General features: G+C 41.7%; 1 protein-coding gene and 1 long non-coding RNA gene across 3 annotated transcripts in view; both read left to right on the forward strand.

Annotated features, from left to right (window-relative positions):
* Positions 1-18,497, forward strand: part of LOC115126308 (myelin-oligodendrocyte glycoprotein-like) — a 264,366-nt gene that overhangs the window by 46,893 nt on the left and 198,976 nt on the right. The window lies entirely within an intron of this gene.
* LOC135574213 (uncharacterized) overlaps positions 1-18,497 on the forward strand; it is a 50,937-nt gene that overhangs the window by 24,944 nt on the left and 7,496 nt on the right. Inside the window, exons 3-5 of one of the 2 annotated variants that reach the window (XR_010465226.1) lie at positions 4,669-4,749; positions 4,854-4,968; positions 5,257-5,299. This is a non-coding gene — a long non-coding RNA (uncharacterized LOC135574213). The remainder of the gene's footprint in view (positions 1-4,668; positions 4,750-4,853; positions 4,969-5,256; positions 5,300-18,497) is intronic. The other variant, XR_010465227.1, reaches the window with a different exon arrangement.

The raw sequence follows: 18,497 nt of genomic DNA on the forward strand, positions 1-18,497 counted from the left end.
CTCCTGTGTTTAGTTCCAGGTGGATCTGGTCCAGTCTGTGTTAATATCCTCTCTCTCTGTGTCTAGTTCCAGGTGGATCTGGTCCAGTCTGTGTTAATATCCTCTCTCTCTCCTGTGTCTAGTTCCAGGTGGATCTGGTCCAGTCTGTGTTAATATCCTCTCTCTCTCTCCTGTGTTTAGTTCCAGGTGGATCTGGTCCAGTCTGTGTTAATATCCTCTCTCTCTCATGTGTTTAGTTCCAGGTGGATCTGGTCCAGTCTGTGTTAATATCATCTCTCTCTCCTGTGTTTAGTTCCAGGTAGATCTGGTCCAGTCTGTGTTAATATCCTCTCTCTCCTGTGTTTAGTTCCAGGTGGATCTGGTCCAGTCTGTGTTAATATCCTCTCTCTCCTGTGTTTAGTTCCAGGTGGATCTGGTCCAGTCTGTGTTAATATCCTCTCTCTCTCCTGTGTTTAGTTCCAGGTGGATCTGGTCCAGTCTGTGTTAATATCCTCTCTCTCTCTCCTGTGTTTAGTTCCAGGTGGATCTGCTCCAGTCTGTGTTAATATCCTCTCTATCCTGTGTTTAGTTCCAGGTGGATCTGCTCCAGTCTGTGTTAATATCCTCTCTATCCTGTGTTTAGTTCCAGGTAGATCTGGTCCAGTCTGTGTTAATATCCTCTCTCTCCTGTGTTTAGTTCCAGGTGGATCTGGTTCAGTCTGTGTTAATATCCTCTCTATCCTGTGTCTAGTTCCAGGTGGATCTGGTCCAGTCTGTGTTAATATCCTCTCTCCTGTGTTTAGTATCAGGTAGATCTGGTCCAGTCTGTGTTAATATCCTCTCTCTCCTGTGTTTAGTTCCAGGTGGATCTGGTCCAGTCTGTGTTAATGTCCTCTCTCTCTCCTGTGTTTAGTTCCAGGTGGATCTGGTCCAGTCTGTGTTAATATCCTCTCTCTCTCCTGTGTTTAGTTCCAGGTCGTCCAGTCTGTGTTAATATCCTCTCTCGCCTGTGTTTAGTTCCAGGTGGATCTGGTCCAGTCTGTGTTAATATCCTCTCTCTCTCCTGTGTCTAGTTCCAGGTGGATCTGGTCCAGTCTGTGTTAATATCCTCTCTCTCCTGTGTCTAGTTCCAGGTGGATCTGGTCCAGTCTGTGTTAATATCCTCTCTCTCTCTCCTGTGTTTAGTTCCAGGTGGATCTGGTCCAGTCTGTGTTAATATCCTCTCTCTCTCATGTGTTTAGTTCCAGGTGGATCTGGTCCAGTCTGTGTTAATATCATCTCTCTCTCCTGTGTTTAGTTCCAGGTAGATCTGGTCCAGTCTGTGTTAATATCCTCTCTCTCCTGTGTTTAGTTCCAGGTGGATCTGGTCCAGTCTGTGTTAATATCCTCTCTCTCCTGTGTTTAGTTCCAGGTGGATCTGGTCCAGTCTGTGTTAATATCCTCTCTCTCTCTCCTGTGTTTAGTTCCAGGTGGATCTGGTCCAGTCTGTGTTAATATCCTCTCTCTCTCTCCTGTGTTTAGTTCCAGGTGGATCTGCTCCAGTCTGTGTTAATATCCTCTCTATCCTGTGTTTAGTTCCAGGTGGATCTGCTCCAGTCTGTGTTAATATCCTCTCTATCCTGTGTTTAGTTCCAGGTAGATCTGGTCCAGTCTGTGTTAATATCCTCTCTCTCCTGTGTTTAGTTCCAGGTGGATCTGGTTCAGTCTGTGTTAATATCCTCTCTATCCTGTGTCTAGTTCCAGGTGGATCTGGTCCAGTCTGTGTTAATATCCTCTCTCTCCTGTGTTTAGTATCAGGTAGATCTGGTCCAGTCTGTGTTAATATCCTCTCTCTCCTGTGTTTAGTTCCAGGTGGATCTGGTCCAGTCTGTGTTAATGTCCTCTCTCTCTCCTGTGTTTAGTTCCAGGTGGATCTGGTCCAGTCTGTGTTAATATCCTCTCTCTCTCCTGTGTTTAGTTCCAGGTCGTCCAGTCTGTGTTAATATCCTCTCTCGCCTGTGTTTAGTTCCAGGTGGATCTGGTCCAGTCTGTGTTAATATCCTCTCTCTCTCCTGTGTCTAGTTCCAGGTGGATCTGGTCCAGTCTGTGTTAATATCCTCTCTCTCTCCTGTGTCTAGTTCCAGGTGGATCTGGTCCAGTCTGTGTTAATATCCTCTCTCTCTCTCCTGTGTTTAGTTCCAGGTGGATCTGGTCCAGTCTGTGTTAATATCCTCTCTCTCTCATGTGTTTAGTTCCAGGTGGATCTGGTCCAGTCTGTGTTAATATCATCTCTCTCTCCTGTGTTTAGTTCCAGGTAGATCTGGTCCAGTCTGTGTTAATATCCTCTCTCTCCTGTGTTTAGTTCCAGGTGGATCTGGTCCAGTCTGTGTTAATATCCTCTCTCTCCTGTGTTTAGTTCCAGGTGGATCTGGTCCAGTCTGTGTTAATATCCTCTCTCTCTCTCCTGTGTTTAGTTCCAGGTGGATCTGGTCCAGTCTGTGTTAATATCCTCTCTCTCTCTCCTGTGTTTAGTTCCAGGTGGATCTGCTCCAGTCTGTGTTAATATCCTCTCTATCCTGTGTTTAGTTCCAGGTGGATCTGCTCCAGTCTGTGTTAATATCCTCTCTATCCTGTGTTTAGTTCCAGGTAGATCTGGTCCAGTCTGTGTTAATATCCTCTCTCTCCTGTGTTTAGTTCCAGGTGGATCTGGTTCAGTCTGTGTTAATATCCTCTCTATCCTGTGTCTAGTTCCAGGTGGATCTGGTCCAGTCTGTGTTAATATCCTCTCTCTCCTGTGTTTAGTATCAGGTAGATCTGGTCCAGTCTGTGTTAATATCCTCTCTCTCCTGTGTTTAGTTCCAGGTGGATCTGGTCCAGTCTGTGTTAATGTCCTCTCTCTCTCCTGTGTTTAGTTCCAGGTGGATCTGGTCCAGTCTGTGTTAATATCCTCTCTCTCTCCTGTGTTTAGTTCCAGGTCGTCCAGTCTGTGTTAATATCCTCTCTCGCCTGTGTTTAGTTCCAGGTGGATCTGGTCCAGTCTGTGTTAATATCCTCTCTCTCGCCTGTGTTTAGTTCCAGGTGGATCTGGTCCAGTCTGTGTTAATATCCTCTCTCTCGCCTGTGTTTAGTTCCAGGTGGATCTGGTCCAGTCTGTGTTAATATCCTCTCTCCTGTGTTTAGTTCCAGGTGGATCTGGTCCAGTCTGTGTTAGTATCCTCTCTCTCTCTCCTGTGTTTAGTTCCAGGTGGATATGGTCCAGTCTGTGTTAATCTCCTCTCTCTCCTGTGTTTAGTTCCAGGTGGATCTGGTCCAGTCTGTGTTAATCTCCTCTCTATCCTGTGTTTAGTTCCAGCTGGCCCAGTCTCTGTTAATATCCTCTCTCTCTCTCTCTCTCTCTCTCTCTGTGTCTCTCTCTCTCTCGTCCTCTCTCTCCTGTGTTTAGTTCCAGGTGGATCTGGTCCAGTCTGTGTTAATATCCTCTCTCTCTCCTGTGTTTAGTTCCAGGTGGATCTGGTCCAGTCTGTGTTAATATCCTCTCTCTCTCTCCTGTGTTTAGTTCCAGGTGGATCTGGTCCAGTCTGTGTTAATATCCTCTCTCTCTCCTGTGTCTAGTTCCAGGTGGATCTGGTCCAGTCTGTGTTAATATCCTCTCTCTCTCTCCTGTGTTTAGTTCCAGGTGGATCTGGTCCAGTCTGTGTTAATATCCTCTCTCTCTCCTGTGTCTAGTTCCAGGTGGATCTGGTCCAGTCTGTGTTAATATCCTCTCTCTCTCCTGTGTCTAGTTCCAGGTGGATCTGGTCCAGTCTGTGTTAATATCCTCTCTCTCTCTCTCCTGTGTTTAGTTCCAGGTGGATCTGGTCCAGTCTGTGTTAATATCCTCTCTCTCTCATGTGTTTAGTTCCAGGTGGATCTGGTCCAGTCTGTGTTAATATCATCTCTCTCTCCTGTGTTTAGTTCCAGGTAGATCTGGTCCAGTCTGTGTTAATATCCTCTCTCTCCTGTGTTTAGTTCCAGGTGGATCTGGTCCAGTCTGTGTTAATATCCTCTCTCTCCTGTGTTTAGTTCCAGGTGGATCTGGTCCAGTCTGTGTTAATATCCTCTCTCTCTCTCCTGTGTTTAGTTCCAGGTGGATCTGGTCCAGTCTGTGTTAATATCCTCTCTCTCTCTCCTGTGTTTAGTTCCAGGTGGATCTGGTCCAGTCTGTGTTAATATCATCTCTCTCTCTCTCCCCCTGTGTTTAGTTCCAGGTGGATCTGGTCCAGTCTGTGTTAATATCCTCTCTCTCTCTCCTGTGTTTAGTTCCAGGTGGATCTGGTCCAGTCTGTGTTAATATCCTCTCTCTCCTGTGTTTAGTTCCAGGTAGATCTGGTCCAGTCTGTGTTAATATCCTCTCTCTCTCCTGTGTTTAGTTCCAGGTGGATCTGGTCCAGTCTGTGTTAATATCCTCTCTCCTGTGTTTAGTTCCAGGTGGATCTGGTCCAGTCTGTGTTAATATCCTCTCTCCCCCTGTGTTTAGTTCCAGGTGGATCTGGTCCAGTCTGTGTTAATATCCTCTCTCTCCTGTGTTTAGTTCCAGGTGGATCTGGTCCAGTCTATGTTAATATCCTCTTTCTCTCTCTCTCTCTCTCTCTCTCTCTCTCTCTCTCTCTCTCTCTCTCTCTCTCTCTATCTCTCTCTCTCTGTGTCTCTGTGTCTCTCTCTCTCGTTTAGTTCCAGGTGGATCCGGTCCAGGTGATGTGACCTATGCTGACATCAACCACACAGAGAAGAGACAACACAACAGGAGGAGAGGTAGGAAGAAGGGAGAGACCATCAACACTCCCCTAAATAATGTCGTCTTTCTGAAGTAAATATGCTTTTACCGTGTTTTTAACCTGCTTTTGTGTTTCTATCAGAGAAGGTCGTTCCAGACCCTGTCTACTCAGCAGTGAAGACAGACAGAGACACAGGTCAAAAGGTCGTTCCAGACCCTGTCTACTCAGCGGTGAAGACAGATAGACAGAGATACAGGTCAGAAGGTCGTTCCAGCATAAAAAAGAACTAGCTCACTTTTTGTTCAGATTTACAAATGAAGCACTGTGTAGATAATCATTATTATAATAATATATTATAGATCTTCAAAAACCAAACTTTGGAACGGGAAGCATAGAAATATCTCACAAAGAACAGATCTACCTCTACTTAGATTGGCTTTACAGCAGTTTGACAGATCTATAACATGATTCTATGTGGATTAGTTGGGTTACTCAAAAGGGTAGATATTGCCATTTTAACAAATGTAATCTGTGTGAACTTTAGGTAGAGCTGTATCTGGATCCTGGGACGTAACGTACAGACTGAGGTAGGTCCAGATCACTGTATCATTAACCCTAATGTACAGACTGAGGTAGGTCCAGATCACTGTATCACTGACCCTAATGTACAGACTGAGGTAGGTCCAGATCACTGTATCACTAACCCTAATGTACAGACTGAGGTAGGTCCAGATCACTGTATCATTAACCCTAATGTACAGACTGAGGTAGGTCCAGATCACTGTATCACTAACCCTAATGTACAGACTGAGGTAGGTCCAGATCACTGTATCACTGACCCTAATGTACAGACTGAGGTAGGTCCAGATAACTGTATCACTAACCCTAATGTACAGACTGAGGTAGGTCCAGATCACTGTATCACTAACCCTAATGTACAGACTGAGGTAGGTCCAGATCACTGTATCACTAACCCTAATGTACAGACTGAGGTAGGTCCAGATCACTGTATCACTAAACCTAATGTACAGACTGAGGTAGGTCCAGATCACTGTATCACTAACCCTAATGTACAGACTGAGGTAGGTCCAGATCACTGTATCACTAACCCTAATGTATAGACTGAGGTAGGTCCAGATCACTGTATCACTAACCCTAATGTACAGACTGAGGTAGGTCCAGATCACTGTATCACTAACCCTAATGTACAGACTGAGGTAGGTCCAGATCACTGTATCACTAACCCTAATGTACAGACTGAGGTAGGTCCAGATTACTGTATCACTAACCCTAATGTACAGACTGAGCTTACTAACTTCAACTATAACCCTAATTTCAACGCTAACCCTAACTTCAACCTTGAATGAATGAATGATGAATGATGTAGCATGTTGTGTTTGTCATGAATGATGTAGCATGTTGTGTTATGAATGATGTAGCATGTTGTGTTTGTTATGAATGATGTAGCATGTTGTTTTGATATGAACAATGTAGCATGTTATGCTATGAATGATGTAGCATGTTGTGTTTGTTCTAAATGAAGTAGCATGTTGTGTTTGTTATGATTGATGTAGCATGTTGTGTTATAAATGATGTAACATGTTGTTTTTTATGATTGATGTAGCATGTTGTGTTTGTTATGATTGATGTAGCATGTTGTGTTTGTTATGATTGATGTAGCATGTTGTGTTTGTTATGATTGATGTAGCATGTTGTGTTATAAATGATGTAGCATGTTGTGTTTGTTCTAAATGATGTAGCATGTTGTGTTTGTTATGAATGATGTAGCATGTTGTGTTTGTTATGAATGATGTAGCATGTTGTGATTGTTTTGAATAATGTAGCATGTTGTGTTATGAATGATGTAGCATGTTGTGTGTGTTATGAATGATGTAGCATGTTGTGTTATGAATGATGTAGCATGTTGTGTTATGAATGATGTAGCATGTTGTGTGTGTTATGAATGATGTAGCATGTTGTGTTTGTTATGAATGATGTAACATGTTGTGTTTGTTATGAATGATGTAGCATGTTGTGTGTGTTATGAATGATGTAGCATGTTGTGTTATGAATGATGTAGCATGTTGTGTTATGAATGATGTAGCATGTTGTGTTTGTTATGAATGATGTAGCATGTTGTGTTAGTTATGAATGATGTAGCATGTTGTGTTTGTTATGAATGATGTAGCATGTTGTGTTATGAATGATGTAGCATGTTGTGTTTGTTATGAATGATGTAGCATGTTGTGTTATGAATGATGTAGCATGTTGTGTTTGTTATGAATGATGTAGCATGTTGTGTTTGTTATGAATGATGTAGCATGTTGTGTTATAAATGATGTAACATGTTGTTTTTTATGATTGATGTAGCATGTTGTGTTTGTTATGAATGATGTAGCATGTTGTGTTTGTTATGAATGATGTAGCATGTTGTTTGTTATGAATGATGTAGCATGTTGTGTTATGAATGATGTAGCATGTTGTGTTATGAATGATGTAGCATGTTGTTTGTTATGATTGATGTAGCATGTTGTGTTATGAATGATGTAGCATGTTGTGTTATAAATGATGTAACATGTTGTTTTTTATGATTGATGTAGCATGTTGTGTTTGTTATGAATGATGTAGCATGTTGTGTTTGTTATGAATGATGTAGCATGTTGTTTGTTATGAATGATGTAGCATGTTGTGTTATGAATGATGTAGCATGTTGTGTTTGTTATGAATGATGCAGCATGTTGTGTTATGAATGATGTAGCATGTTGTTTGTTATGAATGATGTAGCATGTTGTGTTATGAATGATGTAGCATGTTGTGTTAGTTATGAATGATGTAGCATGTTGTGTTTGTTATGAATGATGCAGCATGTTGTGTTATGAATGATGTAGCATGTTGTGTTTGTTCTAAATGAAGTAGCATGTTGTGTTATGAATGATGTAGCATGTTGTGTTTGTTATGAATGATGTAGCATGTTGTGCTTGTTATGATTGATGTAGCATGTTCTGTTATAAATGATGTAACATGTTGTTTTTTATGATTGATGTAGCATGTTGTGTTTGTTATGATGTATCACGTTATGCTATGAATGATGTAGCTTGTTGTGTTATGAATGATGTAGCATTGTGAATGATGTAGCATGTTATGCTATGAATGATGTAGCATGTTGTGTTATGAATGATGTAACATGTTGTGTGTGTTATGAATGATGTAGCATGTTGTGTTTGTTATGAATGATGTAGCATGTTGTGTTTGTTAAGAATGATGTAGCATGTTGTGTTTGTTATGAATGATGTAGCATGTTGTGTTTGTTATGAATGATGGAGCATGTTGTGTTTGTTATGAATGATGGAGCATGTTGTGTTATGAATGATGTAGCATGTTGTGTTTGTTATGAATGATGTAGCATGTTGTGTTGTGTTATGAATGATGTAGCATGTTGTGTTTGTTATGAATGATGGAGCATGTTGTGTTTGTTATGAATGATGGAGCATGTTGTGTTATGAATGATGTAGCATGTTGTGTTATGAATGATGTAGCATGTTATGCTTTGAATGATGTAGCATGTTGTGTTATGAATGATGTAGCATGTTGTGTTATGAATGATGTAGCATGTTGTGTGTTATGAATGATGTTGTATGTAATGTTTGTTATGAATAATGTAGCATGCCGTGTTGTGTTATGAATGATGTAGCATGTTGTGTGTGTTATGAATGATGTAACATGTTGTACCATCTCTTCTGAACTTGCCTGTTTGTCTCACTTTCACACCCAGAGACTTTGTATCTGAGAGTCAAACACACAAGCCACTACACCTGGAGGCCTAGCTTGTAGCATTTAGCATTGTGAGGTTGTGTTGTGTGGTACATGTCTGTGTGAGAGAGGAAGAGATAGAGAGAGAGATACAGTTGAAGTCAGAAGTTTACATACACCTGTGTTTACATGTCTGTGCGAGAGAGAGAGATAGATAGATAGATAGATAGATAGATAGATAGATAGATAGATAGAGATCAAATCTATTTAAATCAAGCGTCATTTGTACAGCACATTTCAGACATGGAATGCAACACAATGTGGTTCAAAATAATAACAATAATAACTGAGCTACTAAAAAGCTCCCTGAGGAAAAGCTAAGCAAAAAATATGTGTTTTAAGATCTCTTTTAAATATGTCCACAGTTTCAGCCACACTCAGGTTCTCTGGCAGGCTATTCTACAGGCTGGGGGTATAACAACTAAAGGCTGTCTCTCCATGTCTCTTGGTCCTGGGCTTTGGGATAGTTAAAAGGCTGTCTCTCCATGCCTCTTTGTCCTTGGCCTTGGCTTTGGGATAGTTAAAAAGCTGTCTCTCCATGCCTCTTGGTCCTTGGCTTTGGGATAGTTAAAAGGCTGCCTCTCCATGCCTCTTGGTCCTTGGCTTTGGGATAGTTTAAAAGGCTGCCTCTCCATGCCTCCTGGTCCTAGGCTTTGGGGTAGTTAAAAGGCTGCCTCTCCATGTCTCTTGGTCCTGGGCTTTGGGATAGTTAAAAGGCTGCCTCTCCATGCCTCTTGGTCCTGGGCTTTGGGATAGTTAAAAGGCAGTCTCTCCATGCCTCTTGGTCCTTGGCTTTGGGATAGTTAAAAGGCTGCCTCTCCATGCCTCTTGGTCCTGGGCTTTGGGATAGTTAAAAGGCTGGTCCTAGGCTTTGAAGGACCTGAGGGACCTATTGGGTCATTCTGTATGTTTTACCCACAATGTGTCACGATCATCGTAAGAAGCGGACCAAAATGCAGCGTTGTATGTGTTCACGATGATATTTGAATTAAAGAGAGCACTGAACACTGACTACAAAACTACTTCAAAATAAACGAAAAACAAATGAATGATGTAATGGAGCCTTGCCCTGCCAAGGGGTAACATATATTATCTCTACAGTACCGGACCCACAATGGAGCCTTGTGGAACACCACATGTGACATCATAGTCAACAGTGTCGAGTGCAGCACTTAAATCCAAGAATCCAAGAACAGAGAACTGTTTGGTATCTGAGATAAGTTACCACTTTATAACTATGGTTGTCTCTGTGCTTTGGTGTGCATGAAAACCAGAATGCTTAAATTGTGACATAATTTTCCAGGGAAAATCATTTCACAGCGACTTTGCATGGTAGGCTAGTACACATATCATCAAACTTCTCAGCAGGTCTTGACTGATACCCAGTCTAATGTTGGTTATCTTAACTCTGAAATATGCTGTAAACTCATCACATTTAGATGTGTAGAGTTCACATAGGTTTGCTGGAGGTAGGATTTATCAGGCCATCAATGGTGGAGAAGAGCAATCTCTAGTTATTCTGATTATTAGTGATCAAGTTAGTAAAATGAGTCCATCTGGCATTTGTTATATATGATGCTCTCTCATTTCTAATGGCCTTGTTATATATGATGCTCTCTCATTTCTAATGGCCTTGTTATATATGATGCTCTCTCATTTCTAATGGCCTTGTTATATATGATGATTTCTAATGGCCTTGTTATATATGATGCTCTCATCATCTAATGGCCTTGTTATATATGATGCTCTCTCATTTCTAATGGCCTTGTTATATATGATGCTCTCTCATCTCTAATGGCCTTGTTATATATGATGCTCTCTCATTTCTAATGGCCTTGTTATATATGATGCTCTCTCATTTCTAATGGCCTTGTTATATATGATGCTCTCTCATTTCTAATGGCCTTGTTATATATGCAAAGTTGCTCTCTCAGAATATCAAAATGAACCTGCATCTTTGACTTCCACTTTCCCTCTGCCTTTCTGCAATTTCTCTATAATTTATTAGATTCCTCACTCATCCAAGGGGCTCTCCATTTGGATGTGACCTATTTCAACTTTACTGGAGCTAAGGCACCAATGTTTGCAATTGATTTACTGTCACACCCTGACCATAGTTTGCTTTGTATGTTTCTATGTTTTGTTTGGTCAGGGTGTGATCTGATTGGGCATTCTATGTTGGATGTCTAGTTTGTCTGTTTCTGTGTTTGGTCCTGATATGGTACTCAATCAGAGGCAGGTGTTAGTCATTGTCTCTGATTGGGAGCCATATTTAGGTAGCCTGTTTGGTGTTGGGGTTTGTGGGTGATTGTTCCTGTCTCTGTGTTTGCACCAGATAGGGCTATTCCCCACCCACCCACCCACCCACCACATTTCTTGGTTTTGTTAATCTATTCATGTATCGTTTCTTTATTAAAGAACCGTGAATAATAACCACGCTGCGTTTTGGTCCGCCTCTCCATCGACACAAGAAAACAGTTACATTTACAGTGTTTTTATTTAATTAATGTTTGTACAACAACAAGGTAGTAAAAAATCCCCAGTGGTGATCAGATAAAGCAACATCAATAGAGGATATGTCAATAGAAAGCCTCTTGGTAATATCCAGGTCCAGAGTATGGCTGTGGTTCTGGGTGGGCCCAGTAGAAAACCCCTTGGTAATATCCAGGTCCAGAGTATGGCTGTGGTTATGGGTGGGCCCAGTAGAAAGCCCCTTGGTAATAACCAGGTCCAGAGTATGGCTGTGGTTATGGGTGGGCCCAGTAGAAAGCCCCTTGGTAATAACCAGGTCCAGAGTATGGCTGTGGTTATGGGTGGGCCCAGTAGAAAGCCCTTTGGTAATAACCAGGTCCAGAGTATGGCTGTGGTTATGGGTGGGCCCAGTAGAAAGCCCCTTGGTAATAACCAGGTCCAGAGTATGGCTGTGGTTATGGGTGGGCCCAGTAGAAAGCCCCTTGATAATATCCAGGTCTACAGTATGGCTGGGGTTATGGGTGGGCCCAGTAGAAAGCCCCTTGGTAATATCCAGGTCCAGAGTATGGCTGTGGTTATGGGTGGGCCCAGTAGAAAGCCCCTTGGTAATAACTAGGTCCAGAGTATGGCTGTGGTTATGGGTGGGCCCAGTAGAAAGCCCCTTGGTAATAACCAGGTCCAGAGTATGGCTGTGGTTATGGGTGGGCCCAGTAGAAAGCCCCTTGGTAATAACCAGGTCTAGAGTACGTCTGTGGTTATGGGTGGGCCCAGGAGAAAGCCCCTTGGTAATAACCAGGTCCAGAGTATGGCTGTGGTTATGGGTGGGCCCAGTAGAAAGCCCCTTGGTAATAACCAGGTCTACAGTATGGCTGGGGTTATGGGTGGGCCCAGTAGAAAGCCCCTTGGTAATATCCAGGTCCAGAGTATGGCTGTGGTTGTGGGTGGGCCCAGTAGAAAGCCCCTTGGTAATAACCAGGTCCAGAGTATGGCTGTGGTTATGGGTGGGCCCAGTAGAAAGCCCCTTGGTAATAACCAGGTCTATAGTATGGCTGTGGTTATGGGTGGGCCCAGTAGAAAGCCCCTTGGTAATATAGTGTGGCTGTGGTTATGGGTGGGCCCAGTAGAAAGCCCCTTGGTAATAAACAGGTCTATAGTATGGCTGTGGTTATGGGTGGGCCCAGTAGAAAGCCCCTTGGTAATATAGTGTGGCTGTGGTTATGGGTGGGCCCAGTAGAAAGCCCCTTGGTAATAACCAGGTCTATAGTATGGCTGTGATTATGGGTGGGCCCAGTAGAAAGCCCCTTGGTAATAACCAGGTGTGTAGTGTGGCTGTGGTTATGGGTGGATCCAGTAACATGTTGGATAAAGTCCATAGAGCTAAAATGATTCAGAAATTCAATGGCCTTGGAGTCGGTCTCTTTGTCAACATTTAAATCGCCCAACATAATGATTTTATCACAGTTCACAAGGACAATAGATCAGAGAAATCAGTAAATAACGTGGGCTATACAAGGTTATGATGCTCTGGTGGCTGACATTTAAACAGTATAACATGATGCTCTGGTCTGGTAGCTGACATTTAAACAGTATAACATGATGCTCTAGTAGCTGACATTTAAACAGTATAACATGATGCTCTGGTCTGGTGGTTGATATTTAAACAGTATAACATGATGCTCTGGTCTGGTGGCTGACATTTAAACAGTATAACATGATGCTCTGGTCTGGTGGCTGACATTTAAACAGTATAACATGATGCTCTGGTCTGGTGTCTGACATTTAAACAGTATAACATGATGCTCTGGTGGCTGACATTTAAACAGTATAACATGATGCTCTGGTTGCTGACATTTAAACTGTATAACATGATGCTCTAGTAGCTGACATTTAAACAGTATAACATGATGCTCTGGTGGCTGACATTTAAACAGTATAACATGATGCTCTGGTCTGGTGGCTGACATTTAAACAGTATAACATGATGCTCTGGTGGCTGACATTTAAACAGTATAACATGATGCTCTGGTGGCTGACATTTAAACAGTATAACATGATGCTCTGGTCTAGTGGCTGACATTTAAACAGTATAACATGATGCTCTGGTGGCTGACATTTAAACAGTATAACATGATGCTCTGGTCTAGTGGCTGACATTTAAACAGTATAACATGATGCTCTGGTCTGGTGGCTGACATTTAAACAGTATAACATGATGCTCTGGTAGCTGACATTTAAAAAATATAACATGATGCTCTGGTCTGGTGGCTGACATTTAAACAGTATAACATGATGCTCTGGTGGCTGACATTTAAACAGTATAACATGATGCTCTGGTCTGGTGGCTGACATTTAAACAGTATAACATGATGCTCTGGTCTGGTGGCTGACATTTAAACAGTATAACATGATGCTCTGGTGGCTGACATTTAAACAGTATAACATGATGCTCTGGTCTGGTGGCTGACATTTAAACAGTATAACATGATGCTCTGGTCTGGTGGCTGACATTTAAACAGTATAACATGATGCTCTGGTCTGGTGGCTGACATTTAAACAGTATAACATGATGCTCTGGTCTGGTGGCTGACATTTAAACAGTATAACATGATGCTCTGGTCTGGTGGCTGACATTTAAACAGTATAACATGATGCTCTGCTGACATTTAAACAGTATAACATGATGCTCTGGTCTGGTATAACATGATGGCTGACATTTAAACAGTATAACATGATGCTCTGGTCTGGTGGCTGACATTTGGTGGCTGATTTAAACAGTATAACATGATGCTCTGGTCTGGTGGTTGATATTTAAACAGTATAACATGACGCTCTGGTCTGGTGGATGACATTTAAACAGTATAACATGATGCTCTGGTCTGGTGGCTGACATTTAAACAGTATAACATGATGCTCTGGTCTGGTGGCTGACATTTAAACAGTATAACAGTAGTATAACATGATGCTCTGGTCTGGTGGCTGACATTTAAACAGTATAACATGATGCTCTGGTGGTGGCTGACATTTAAACAGTATAACATGATGGCTGACATTTAAACAGTATAACATGATGCTCTGGTCTAAACAGTATAACATGATGCTCTGGTCTGGTGGCTGACATTTAAACAGTATAACATGATGCTCTGGTCTGGTGGCTGACATTTAAACAGTATAGCATGATGCTCTGGTCTGGTGGCTGACATTTAAACAGTATAACATGATGCTCTGGTCTGGTGGCTGACATTTAAACAGTATAACATGATGCTCTGGTCTGGTGGCTGACATTTAAACAGTATAACATGATGCTCTGGTCTGGTGGCTGACATTTAAACAGTATAACATGATGCTCTGGTCTGGTGGCTGACATTTAAACAGTATAACATGATGCTCTGGTGGCTGAGTATAACATGATGCTCTGGTGGCTGACATTTAAACAGTATAACATGATGCTCTGGTGGCTGACATTTAAACAGTATAACATGATGCTCTGGTCTGGTGGCTGACATTTAAACATGATTAAAAACAGTATAACATGATGCTCTGGTGGCTGACATTTAAACAGTATAACATGATGCTCTGGTGGCTGACATTTAAACAGTATAACATGATGCTCTGGTCTGGTGGCTGACATTTAAACAGTATAACATGATGCTCTGGTGGCTGACATTTAAACAGTATAACATGATGCTCTGGTAGCTGACATTTAAACAGTATAACATGATGCTCTGGTCTGGTGGCTGACATTTAAACAGTATAACATGATGCTCTGGTAGCTGACATTTAAACAGTATAACATGATGCTCTGGTCTGGTGGATGACATTTAAACAGTCTAACATGATGCTCTGGTGGTTGACATTTAAACAGTATAACATGATGCTCTGGTAGCTGACATTTAAACAGTATAACATGATGCTCTGGTCCGGTGGCTGACATTTAAACAGTATAACATGATGCTCTGGTCTGGTGGCTGATGCATTTAAACAGTATAACATGATGCTCTGGTCTGGTGGCTGACATTTAAACAGATGCTCTAACATTTAAACAGATGCTGATGCTGGTCTGGTGGCTGACATTTAAACAGTATAACATGATGCTCTGGTCTGGTGGCTGACATTTAAACAGTATAACATGATGCTCTGGTCTGGTGGCTGACATTTAAACAGTATAACATGATGCTCTGGTCTGGTGGCTGACATTTAAACAGTATAACATGATGCTCTGGTCTGGTGGCTGACATTTAAACAGTATAACATGATGCTCTGGTCTGGTGGCTGACATTTAAACAGTATAACATGATGCTCTGGTCTGGTGGCTGACATTTAAACAGTATAACATGATGCTCTGGTAGCTGACATTTAAAAAATATAACATGATGCTCTGGTCTGGTGGCTGACATTTAAACAGTATAACATGATGCTCTGGTGGCTGACATTTAAACAGTATAACATGATGCTCTGGTCTGGTGGCTGACATTTAAACAGTATAACATGATGCTCTGGTGGCTGACATTTAAACAGTATAACATGATGCTCTGGTGGCTGACATTTAAACAGTATAACATGATGCTCTGGTGGCTGACATTTAAACAGTATAACATGATGCTCTGGTCTGGTGGCTGACATTTAAACAGTATAACATGATGCTCTGGTCTGGTGGCTGACATTTAAACAGTATAACATGATGCTCTGGTCTGGTGGCTGACATTTAAACAGTATAACATGATGCTCTGGTGGCTGACATTTAAACAGTATAACATGATGCTCTGGTCTGGTGGCTGACATTTAAACAGTATAACATGATGCTCTGGTGGCTGACATTTAAACAGTATAACATGATGCTCTGGTGGTTGACATTTAAACAGTATAACATGATGCTCTGGTCTGGTGGCTGACATTTAAACAGTATAACATGATGCTCTGGTCTGGTGGCTGACATTTAAACAGTATAACATGATGCTCTGGTCTGGTGGCTGACATTTAAACAGTATAACATGATGCTCTGGTCTGGTGGCTGACATTTAAACAGTATAACATGATGCTCTGGTCTGGTGGCTGACATTTAAACAGTATAACATGATGCTCTGGTCTGGTGGCTGACATTTAAACAGTATAACATGATGCTCTGGTGGTGGCTGACATTTAAACAGTATAACATGATGCTCTGGTCTGGTGGCTGACATTTAAACAGTATAACATGATGCTCTGGTCTTTAAACAGTATAACATGATGGCTGGTGACATTTAAACAGTATAACATGATGCTCTGGTCTGGTGGCTGACATTTAAACAGTATAACATGATGCTCTGGTCTGGCTGACATTTAAACAGTATAACATGATGCTCTGGTCTGGTGGCTGACATTTAAACAGTATAACATGATGCTCTGGTCTGGTGGCTGACATTTAAACAGTATAACATGATGCTCTGGTCTGGTGGCTGACATTTAAACAGTATAACATGATGCTCTGGTCTGGTGGCTGACATTTAAACAGTATAACATGATGCTCTGGTCTGGTGGCTGACATTTAAACAGTATAACATGATGCTCTGGTCTGGTGGCTGGCTGACATTTAAACAGTATAACATGATGCTCTGGTCTGGTGGCTGACATTTAAACAGTATAACATGATGCTCTGGTCTGGTGGCTGACATTTAAACAGTATAACATGATGCTCTGGTGGCTGACATTTAAACAGTATAACATGATGCTCTGGTGGCTGACATTTAAACAGTATAACATGATGCTCTGGTCTGGTGGCTGACATTTAAACAGTATAACATGATGCTCTGGTCTGGTGGCTGACATTTAAACAGTATAACATGATGCTCTGGTCTGGTGGCTGACATTTAAACAGTATAACATGATGCTCTGGTCAGTATAACATGGCTCTGGTGATGACATTTAAACAAACAGTATAACATGATGCTCTGGTCTGGTGGCTGACATTTAAACAGTATAACATGATGCTCTGGCATGTTGCTGACATTTAAACAGTATAACATGATGCTCTGGTCTGGTTGCTGACATTTAAACAGTATAACATGATGCTCTGGTCTGGTGGCTGACATTTAAACAGTATAACATGATGCTCTGGTCTGGTGGCTGACATTTAAACAGTATAACATGATGCTCTGGTCTGGTGGCTGACATTTAAACAGTATAACATGATGCTCTGGTCTGGTGGCTGACATTTAAACAGTATAACATGATGCTCTGGTCTGGTGGCTGACATTTAAACAGTATAACATGATGCTCTGGTCTGGTGGCTGACATTTAAACAGTATAACATGATGCTCTGGTCATTTAAACAGTATAACATGATGCTCTGCTGACATTTAAACAGTATAACATGATGCTCTGGTCTGGTGGCTGACATTTAAACAGTATAACATGATGCTCTGGTCTGGTGGCTGACATTTAAACAGTATAACATGATGCTCTGGTGGCTGACATTTAAACAGTATAACATGATGCTCTGGTCTGGTGGCTGACATTTAAACAGTATAACATGATGCTCTGGTGGCTGACATTTAAACAGTATAACATGATGCTCTGGTCTGGTGGCTGACATTTAAACAGTATAACATGATGCTCTGGTCTGGTGGCTGACATTTAAACAGTATAACATGATGCTCTGGTGGCTGACATTTAAACAGTATAACATGATGCTCTGGTGGCTGACATTTAAACAGTATAACATGATGCTCTGGTCTGGTGGCTGACATTTAAACAGTATAACATGATGCTCTGGCATGTTGCTGACATTTAAACAGTATAACATGATGCTCTGGTCTGGTTGCTGACATTTAAACAGTATAACATGATGCTCTGGTCTGGTGGCTGACATTTAAACAGTATAACATGATGCTCTGGTCTGGTGGCTGACATTTAAACAGTATAACATGATGCTCTGGTCTGGTGGCTGACATTTAAACAGTATAACATGATGCTCTGGTCTGGTGGCTGACATTTAAACAGTATAACATGATGCTCTGGTCTGGTGGCTGACATTTAAACAGTATAACATGATGCTCTGGTGGCTGACATTTAAACAGTATAACATGATGCTCTGGTCTGGTGGCTGACATTTAAACAGTATAACATGATGCTCTGGTCTGGTGGCTGACATTTAAACAGTATAACATGATGCTCTGGTCTGGTGGCTGACATTTAAACAGTATAACATGATGCTCTGGTCTGGTGGCTGACATTTAAACAGTATAACATGATGCTCTGGTCTGGTGGCTGACATTTAAACAGTATAACATGATGCTCTGGTCTGGTGGCTGACATTTAAACAGTATAACATGATGCTCTGGTCTGGTGGCTGACATTTAAACAGTATAACATGATGCTCTGGTCTGGTGGCTGACATTTAAACAGTATAACATGATGCTCTGGTCTGGTGGCTGACATTTAAACAGTATAACATGATGCTCTGGTCTGGTGGCTGACATTTAAAAAATATAACATGATGCTCTGGTCTGGTGGCTGACATTTAAACAG

Source organism: Oncorhynchus nerka, linkage group LG12 (assembly GCF_034236695.1).
Source record: "Oncorhynchus nerka isolate Pitt River linkage group LG12, Oner_Uvic_2.0, whole genome shotgun sequence".
Taxonomy (NCBI): domain Eukaryota; kingdom Metazoa; phylum Chordata; class Actinopteri; order Salmoniformes; family Salmonidae; genus Oncorhynchus; species Oncorhynchus nerka.